The 8,812-nt window shown below is 50.8% G+C and overlaps 1 long non-coding RNA gene across 1 annotated transcript; it reads left to right on the plus strand.

Moving 5' to 3' along the window:
* Positions 1-2,254: 2,254 nt before the first annotated feature.
* Positions 2,255-7,859, plus strand: LOC138436690 (uncharacterized). Its single transcript, XR_011255529.1, has 2 exons — positions 2,255-2,655; positions 3,858-7,859. It is a non-coding gene; the product is annotated as an uncharacterized lncRNA (long non-coding RNA).
* Positions 7,860-8,812: the final 953 nt, after the last annotated feature.

Genomic DNA, 8,812 nt, shown 5'->3' on the forward strand with positions numbered 1-8,812 from the left:
GCCTCTCATTTAGGGGCAAATGAACTTGTGGCACCTTTGGGGCCTAGGAAAACGGCCCTGCAGGCTATTTGGAAGGCAGCCAAAGACTACCAGGGCCAGACCATCCGCTGGACTTGCAGGGAGGGGGACCCCAGCTATGGCAGGATGACAGTGGCCAGGGGGCTCGCATTCTGAGCAAGAAACCTGTGCCACGTGGACCTGGCCCAGCCAGAGTCCCGTGATCTGGGACAAGTCCCAGAGTCATTTGAGCCCCTCAAAGCACCCAGAAGGCTAGGATAAAGAATGTTAGGAGAGCTCAGGATAGTACATTTTATGTCCTTAAGTAGAATCGCAGAGAAAAGGAGAAAAGCATCCGTGTGATGGTGAACTTCTCCCTGCCCCACCAGAGTCCTCTCCGCAGCCTGCCTGATCAGTAACCATCCTCACTCACCTTCAATACTCCTCCAAGGGTATGCATGGCCCTAGAAGTCTACTCATTTCTTGGTTGAAATTCATATTTTTTGAAAGTGATTTTTTATTATTTTCATAATTTCTTTTCACAGTTTCTGCTAACTGGCTCACACCTAATTTCTCAAAGCAGATTTTTGCCACATTTTTTCCCTCCTTTGCTTGTAACTGATGATCTCCAAATGTAACTCCATGGGCATCCACTTAGGCAGTCATGCAACCAATTTTATTGAGCATCTACTAGGTGCTAGGCACTGGAGCAGAAGAGAATATGAAAGAGACAAGACTTCCTGCCCCATAGACCCTAGATTTATTATTGCTTGTAATAGCAATACATAAAATACACAGTATGGCCAATAGAGATAAGCCAAAAGATAAAGCAGGAAGGGAGGTTAGTACTCAGGGTAAGGTTTTAGCTAGAGTGGTCAAGAAGGCCAAGGTCACATTGAGTAAGGCCCTAAAAGCAGGGAGGGAGCAGGCAAGTCACTTGGCAAAAGGCTGAGGCTGCAAAGACTGGGGCACAGATGGGGCATTCTGTGCAGCCTGGGGAAAAAGCCCCTGTTGGCTATCCACTCAGCAAGGAGCTGGGAGGGACTTCCCTGGTGGTCCAGACTCCAAGTTCCCAATGCAGGGGGCCAGGGTTTGATCCCTGGTCAGGGAACCAGATCCCACATGCTGCAAGTAAAGCTCTTCCATGCCCCAAAAAAGATGAGAGGTCCTGCAACTAACGTCTGTGCAGCCAAATAAATAAAAATATTTTTTAATGTATTTTTTAAAAAAGAGAGACACCTAGTTACTACCTTAAGAAAAGTAAGACAAGGAATGAGGAGAGACTTCCCTGGAAGTCCAGTGGCTAAGACTCTGCTCTCTCAATGCAAGGGGCCTGTGTTCACTCCCTGGTCAGAGAACTAGATCCCACATTCAATAACTAAGACCCAGTGCAGCCAAATAAATAAAAGTTAAACACACACACACACACACACACACACACACACACACACACACACACACACTCTCTCTCTCTCTTTTAAGAAAGAGAGAGACCCACTTGCTACCTTAAAAAAAAAAAAAAGGAACTGGAATGCAGGGATTTAAGTTGGTCTCAAAGATGAACCTCAAATAAAGTCCATTAGCAATTTTTTATTAGCAACAGATTATGCTGGAACACACCTCACAGTGAAGACGATTCCCAGGGCACCACCACACCGCACCGAGAACACTCTGCTAGCGAACAGCACAACCAAACCAGCCCCCTCCTTGGAGAAGAGATGAGCCCGCATCCCTCACTGTCCTGTCCCCCTGCAGGACCCCCTCCAGTCTGTCTAGGTCAATCAGTCAGTCTCCATCCTTCTTTAAATCATGGCGCGCAGCTCACCCCACGAACGATGGAGACAGGCACGCTGCACTCGGTTCACACACCACTCAGGTTGCCTTAACCCAGACGCGTGACCTTCATGTTGGGGAGTCCGCGCTCGGGCCCACCCACCCCCCCTCGCATCCACGTCACCTCCAATACCAGAAACATGGATCACTCGGATCCTTTCCTTTTTTTAAGATGTTCCCAGGAAAATCTGTATTTAATTTATGGGCAATTTATAATGGAAATAGACCATATAAAATGTATACAAATGTGTAGGGCTGTATATAGGACTTGGAAGGAGACAGCTGAGCTTAGCAATAATTAACGTGAAGGGTCTCTCCCCTGCTGCCAGGTAGACGTTTGGATTGCCCACACTTTCATTAAACTTAAACCAGAAAGGGCTTGGGGGCCGAGGTCCAAACATTCCTCAACCCTACGGAGGACGTCAGGACACGGAGCCGACGACAATACATTTCACCAGGATTGCCAGAGCCCTGTTTAAGTTTAGAAGATGCCTGTATTGCGTTACGTGGACAGGGGGAGCCAGCCCGAGCACCGCAATCAATTTTCCTGAGACACAGAACCATTTCCAACCAAACCAACCCCAAACCAACGTGAGGCTGCGAGGGTCTGCAGGGCGGTCAACAGACACACGGGACACCTGTCCGTCCCCACCATGGGGCTCCTCAGCCTCCAAAGGCAAGATGGCTGCTGCTCCCGACCCGGGGCCGCCCTGCTCGAGTCAAAGAAGAGTTGCAGAGAACCTCGGAGTTGCCAAAAGCTATTTCCAAGGGACTTTGATCAACTGATGCTGTAATCTCTGAAGGAAAACATACTTCATTTAGAAGGTATTCTTTGGTGTCATTCCCAAGGAGAAGGCATACTTGTTTTTGGAAGAACAGAGCACTTTCTCTCTCTCTTCTTGTTCTCTCTCTCTTCTTGTTCTCTCTCTCCCCACCACCCCTCTCTCCCCCCCCACCTCTCTCTCTCCCAGCCACGAGCACTCTAATTACAATGGTGCACAGACAACCTTGCTGAACACAGGGAGAGATCACAGAGTGTGCTGTCGGCCAGAAAAGTCTTTTCAACAATACCCCATTAGCAGCCAAAAGCCTAGATGGCAGCCACGCCATAGCCTAAGGGCCAAATCCCAGGCTCCAGCCTTTCCCACCTCCCCTCACTGGCTTCCCCCAGCCCCCACCCACTGAGGAGCCCTCCTGTCTGACCCCATCCAGGGTGAGACCCCAGTGTCATAGAGGTGGGCCCCCCTAACACACAGATGGGTCCCTCAAATCCTCCGGGTGTCATGGTGTGGGGAGGGGGGACATTTAAATAAGTTTTTCCTGGCATATTCTGACATGGCTTAGATCAACTACCTCATTTTTCAACAATGAAAAGATTAAACAGTTGTTAAGAGTTATAAAATGATTTAATATGCTATTAAGCGGAGATGTAAACTATCAACGTTTAAGTTTCCAGAGAGAGACTTAAATATCAATTATATTCGAATCCAATTTGCAGCTCCCCCCATGCCCCCTCCCAGAAGCCCACATCAGGGGCAGCTCCCCGACACCACCATGGAGAAACACAGCCCCTCCAAAAACAGCTTTAAGAAATCCAGGTCCCGTGCGCTGGTTTCAGGAGAATTTGTCGCGGCCGGGGAAACCAGGTTGAGGCTGTTCACAATGCTTTGTCCCCTTGAAATGGAGAACGAAATCAAATTCTGGAGACATCTGGGGGCTATGTCATCGTGCTGAATGATGAGAAAGGACCGTTAAGTACCTGATTTGAAACCAGAGTAGGACTCTATAACTTCTGAACTCTCACTATTTCAGTGCTGGCAGCTTTTCAAAGGCTTTTTTCCCCAAAATTAACTTGTAAGGCAAAATGGAAAAAAAAAAAAACACACACCAAAATTCTTTGCTTCATCTGTTTCCTCTCCTTGCATTCACATTTTAAAATATGGGTTCTTCCTTCTCCCTTCACTCCCCCAAACAACTCAGCCTGAAAACCCACAGCCCCTGCTAATTGACACCCTCTCCATCTGCAGAACCCAGGTCACAGCATCCATTGCTCAGAGCCAACCATGCATCCTGCCTCAGTTCACCTCTGGGCCCCTGGACAGGTTCCAATACCCTGAGCCCCATCACGAGGATGACTCAATAACCCATTTCATCAATTCCAACCTCAAGAAGGAAGGGAAAGCAGACCAGCTTCGTAAGGAGTCCTAGGTCAGTTTTCACAGAACACAGATGTGGCCTCACCTCCTGACTGTCTCTCTCCTTGTTCCCTCCAACTACTGGAAGTCAGAGCAGAGCCACCACCAGTAAGGCAGGCTCTGAGACTTGCCCTGTGGTCCATGCAAGCTCCCTGTCCCAGCCGCTGTCTCCCTCCACCAGACCCCAGGAAGCCTTTAAAGATGATGAAGAAATCTGGGAGTGGGAGGCAGCACCACTCTGCTCTTGACAAGAGCCTGGGGGAATGGGCTGGAAAGAACATTCAAGAACATGTCTTACAGGGTGACTATCTCCTGACCCAGGTGGTGCTAGTGGTAAAAAAATCCTCCTGCCAATGGAAGAGCGGAGAAGGCGATGGCACCCTACTCCAGTACTCTTGCCTGGAAAACCCCATGGACGGGGGAGCCTGGTGGGCTGCAGTCCATGGGGTCGCGAAGAGTCGGACATGACTGAGCAACTTCACTTTCACTTTCATGCATTGGAGAAGGAAATGGCAACCCACTCCAGTGTCCTTGCCTGGAGAATCCCAGGGACGGGGGAGCCTGGTGGACTGCCGTCTATGGGGTCACACAGAGTCGGACACGACTGAAGCAACTTAGCAGCAGCAGCCAATGGAAGAGACGCAAGAGACACCCTTTCGATCCCTAGGTTGGGAAGATCCCCTGGAGGAAGAAATGGCAACCCACTCCAGTATTCTTGCCTGGGAAATCCCATGGACAGAAGAGACTGGAGGGCTGCAGTCCATGGGGTTGCAAAGAGTCAAGACACGACTGAAATGTCTAACGCACACATCTCCTGACACTGAATGGCTGCTGTCCAAAGTCCAGGAAATCAGAAAGTCCTTATCAGAGCAAGATTTTGATTGCAGTTATTTAAAAATGCACATTCCATGTTTTCCAAGGAGAAGCCAGACTCCCCAGATTAACAGTAAATCAAAACAGCCCGAGCACGGACTGATGTCTTCAGAAACAACACTGTTTCTCCCGCTGCTGAACTGTCCCATGTATTTTACCCCTTCTAGGAAGAGTCTGCCTCGCCGGCCTCTGCAGCGCTCAGCACAGCAGGCCTTGCCGTGGAATGAAGTGGTTTTCAGAGTCCTGCACACAGTTACTCAGGAGAAAAATGAAGGCAGCTTCACGGTCAGTTTGGCCCTTTTTTCTTCCTTGGAGAAAGCCATGCCTGTGCACCGGGCGAGCACTGAGCCACTGGTGCATCTTAGAGAGACTTTCTACGCCCGCCGTGTGTACCTGTCTGCTGTCAGTGCAACAACTCACCCCCATGGCCAAGTGTGAAGCCCTCCAGGCTGGCGACATGCAGCCGGTGACTTCGAGGTTTCTCTCCTTCTCTTGCCAGTCTACTGTGGAGGAAGAGACTCGGGGTCCAACTCCTTTATGAGTTGTTTGGTTTTCCAGTTGTGCTCCTAGACAGCTTGTGATGAGCAGGGAGGGGGGTCTCTGACTCCCTCCTCATCTACCCCCGCTGGCTGCACCTGCCAGGCTTCTGGCTGCAAAAGAGGGCCTGCATCAGGGTGAGAAGGAACCACGGGGTATCAATCATGGGTGTCCCCAGCACGGTCGCCAGAGGCCAAGGAGGATTCTTGCCCTGAGAAGCTCTCCTCTCCCGTTTCTGAAGTATCGGGTCCCCAGGGCTGCATCTGGAGCAAAAAGAGCCTCTACCCAAGGCAGGGGCACAGCGTGGGGACAGCCGCAGTGTAGACAGAAGCTGTCATCTGGAACAACAGGATCTGGCCTCCCCGAAAGGGGCCCTGCATGCATCTCCACTGAGGAAGGTAGACTTGCGTTCTGTTAAGTGAGAGCAAAATTTGTTATACGTTAAATGATCCGAATCATGATCTTCAGTGCTTCAGTCAGTTTCTGCCACTTGAAAACCTTGTTTGGGGTCTGATAAGAGGACCCCAGCAGCGACAGGTGATCTGCAGACTCTGCACCTGGGGAGGGGCCCCGGCCAGGCACCCCCAGCCTCACCACCACCTGCCGAGAGCTGTCCTACAGCAGAGCACACAGCCCTGCCCAGGGCCTGGTGGGTACCACAGGCTGCAGACGCCCGGGCTCCTGGAGCTGCTTCTGCAAGTGGTTTCTTGTTCCCTCCTTTCAGAGGCCGTCTAGCAAGGCTGAGCGAGGAGCTGAGCAAATGCAGATTGTGCATCATGGAGCAGTGTGTGAAAACACGGGATAAAACTGATGCTCTGCTCAAAACTGAGGGCATAAACATTGACCTGGGGGGTCTTTTCCCCAATAGTCCATCTCACGCCAGGAGCACAGATGACAGGAGGGTCCTGTTCCCAGCCTGACCACTGTGCACACAGAACAGCTTCCCCAAAATCCAGGGGAGGGAACAGAGGTGGGCGCAGTAACCCTGGAATCCACAGGCCTTTGGCAAGACCCAAGGACCCAGCTTGGCCCCAACACACCGCACCTCCCAGGAAGCTTCTAGTAACCCCAGCAGGTAGGGGAGCCCTTCTCTTCCACTCTTCATACGCAGATTTCATGAAACGCTCGGTGGCCTTTGAGGTCGGCGCTGCCACCTCCAGGTTAGAGGTGCGGACACTGAGGTGAGAGGTCGCGCTGGCAGGAACTGGTGGAGCACGCTGGAGCCAACTCTCCTGCCTCAGCCACGCTCTTCTCACACTAACCTCATACACATTCAGGGGCACACCCACGCTTTCACACATCCATTCACACACACACACCCACACAGCCCTCAGCACTCACACCACACTCTCACACACACTCATTCACACACATACACACACAGCCCTCAGCACTCACACCATACTCACACACACTCATTCACATACATGCACACACTCACAGCCCTCAGCACTCACACCCACACTCTCACACACACTCATTCACACACATACACACACAGCCCTTAGCACTCACACCATACTCACACACACTCATTCACATACATGCACACACTCACAGCCCTCAGCACTCACACCCACACTCTCACACACACTCATTCACACACATACACACACAGCCCTTAGCACTCACATCACACTCTCACACACTCATTCAAACATATACACACACACACACAGCCCTCAGCACTCACACCACACTCACACACTCATTCACATACATGCACACACACACAGCCCTCAGCACTCACACCCATGCTCTCACACACACTCATTCACACACATACACACACAGCCATTAGCACTCACACTACACTCTCACACACACTCATTCACACACATACACACACACAGCCATCACCACTCACACTCACACCTTCACACGCACTCATTCACACACATACACAGCCCACAGCACTCACACTACACTCTCACACACACTCATTCACACACATACACACAGCCCACAGCACTCACATCCACACATACACTCACTCACGCCCTCTCTCACACCTGCTCACACTCACACACACACAAGCACACACATCATGCGCAAGCTCTCTGAGTGGTAGACCCTGGCCTGTCTGGAGGCAGCAGGTTACCCGCAGCCTCATCTTCCAGAAGCACCACAACTCCCTGGGTGTGTTCCTGGGGAGAGGCTGTGAGGGCAGGACGGGGATCTGGAGAATGTAAATACGGACCGCCACGTTCAGATCATCTTGTTTCCGTGCAACCACAATCCCGTGACCCTCCATTACTCTCCAAACCCTTCTTGTCATATAATATATGAACTATGCATAAACAATTCTGGGTTATGATGGGTTTCCTAAAACTATGAGAATTTCAGCCATAACACTGACATTTTGTTTCTGGAAATTAAAGCCTGGGAACAGTGGAAATAAAGCCCATCGATTTATGAATTGTATTTCCGCACATAGTTCAATTCCCAGCGCTGGTGGGGAGACAGAAACAGGATCTGGTTTCTGACGCCGCTGCCACGAGGCCAGCAGGTCTGAGTCTGCTCAGCTTTCCACTTCGTCCCAGGAAGACGGGCTCTCCAAATAAGGGCCCTGCTAAACCCTGAGCGAACTAACACCAGGAAAAGACAAGCAAGCAAGGCAAGCAATGTCTCACCCTCTCCAAGCAAGAGGACCTGTTCACTGCGCCAGGGACCCAGGTGCCCCAGCCACTGCCTGGGTGCGATAGGAAGGGGACCACACTTCAGAAATGCCTGGAGAGGCAGCTGGGACTTCAGCTAGGACATTCCTCAGACACCAGGTCTGCATCCTGTCAAGAACCAGGCCTGGCCGCATGGCACAGAGATGGTTTGGTGTGTCAGCCTGCCCGCTGCTGTGACTTTCGGCAGGCTGGGGACACGACTTTCCGATGACGCCCAACAAGATGGAGGCCCGACCAGTGTTCACGGAATGATAACACAGGGACATTTGGAAATTATTTCAGGGAGGCAACAGTCAGTGGCGCCTGGTGTGGAGGGAGGGCTGAGAGAAGCCGGGGAAGCTCAGCACACAAGGTGGGATTGGGTCCATACATGATCGTAGGATACCATCAACGAGGGCCGGAAAATAGACAAGACGGAAGGAATTCAGGGCAAAGCGGAGAGGCGGGGCCGGGGGTGCAGAGGGAAGGTCACCATCGCGAGCACTTTGAGAAGAGAAGGGAATCGAGAATACAGCAGTTAGTATAAAGAGACCCCTGGTAACAGCCAATAGATGTCTGTTATAAGATTAGGGAAGTTTTGTTATATTTCTTATATGCTAAGGGATTTTTTAGTAATAATCATAAATGATACTTAATTTTATTACATTATTATTAATTTATCAACATTGTACTGAAGTTACTCGCTAATGCATTTGAGTT

The sequence above is a fragment of the Ovis canadensis genome, chromosome 3 (assembly GCF_042477335.2).
Source record: "Ovis canadensis isolate MfBH-ARS-UI-01 breed Bighorn chromosome 3, ARS-UI_OviCan_v2, whole genome shotgun sequence".
Classification (NCBI taxonomy): Eukaryota; Metazoa; Chordata; class Mammalia; order Artiodactyla; family Bovidae; genus Ovis; species Ovis canadensis.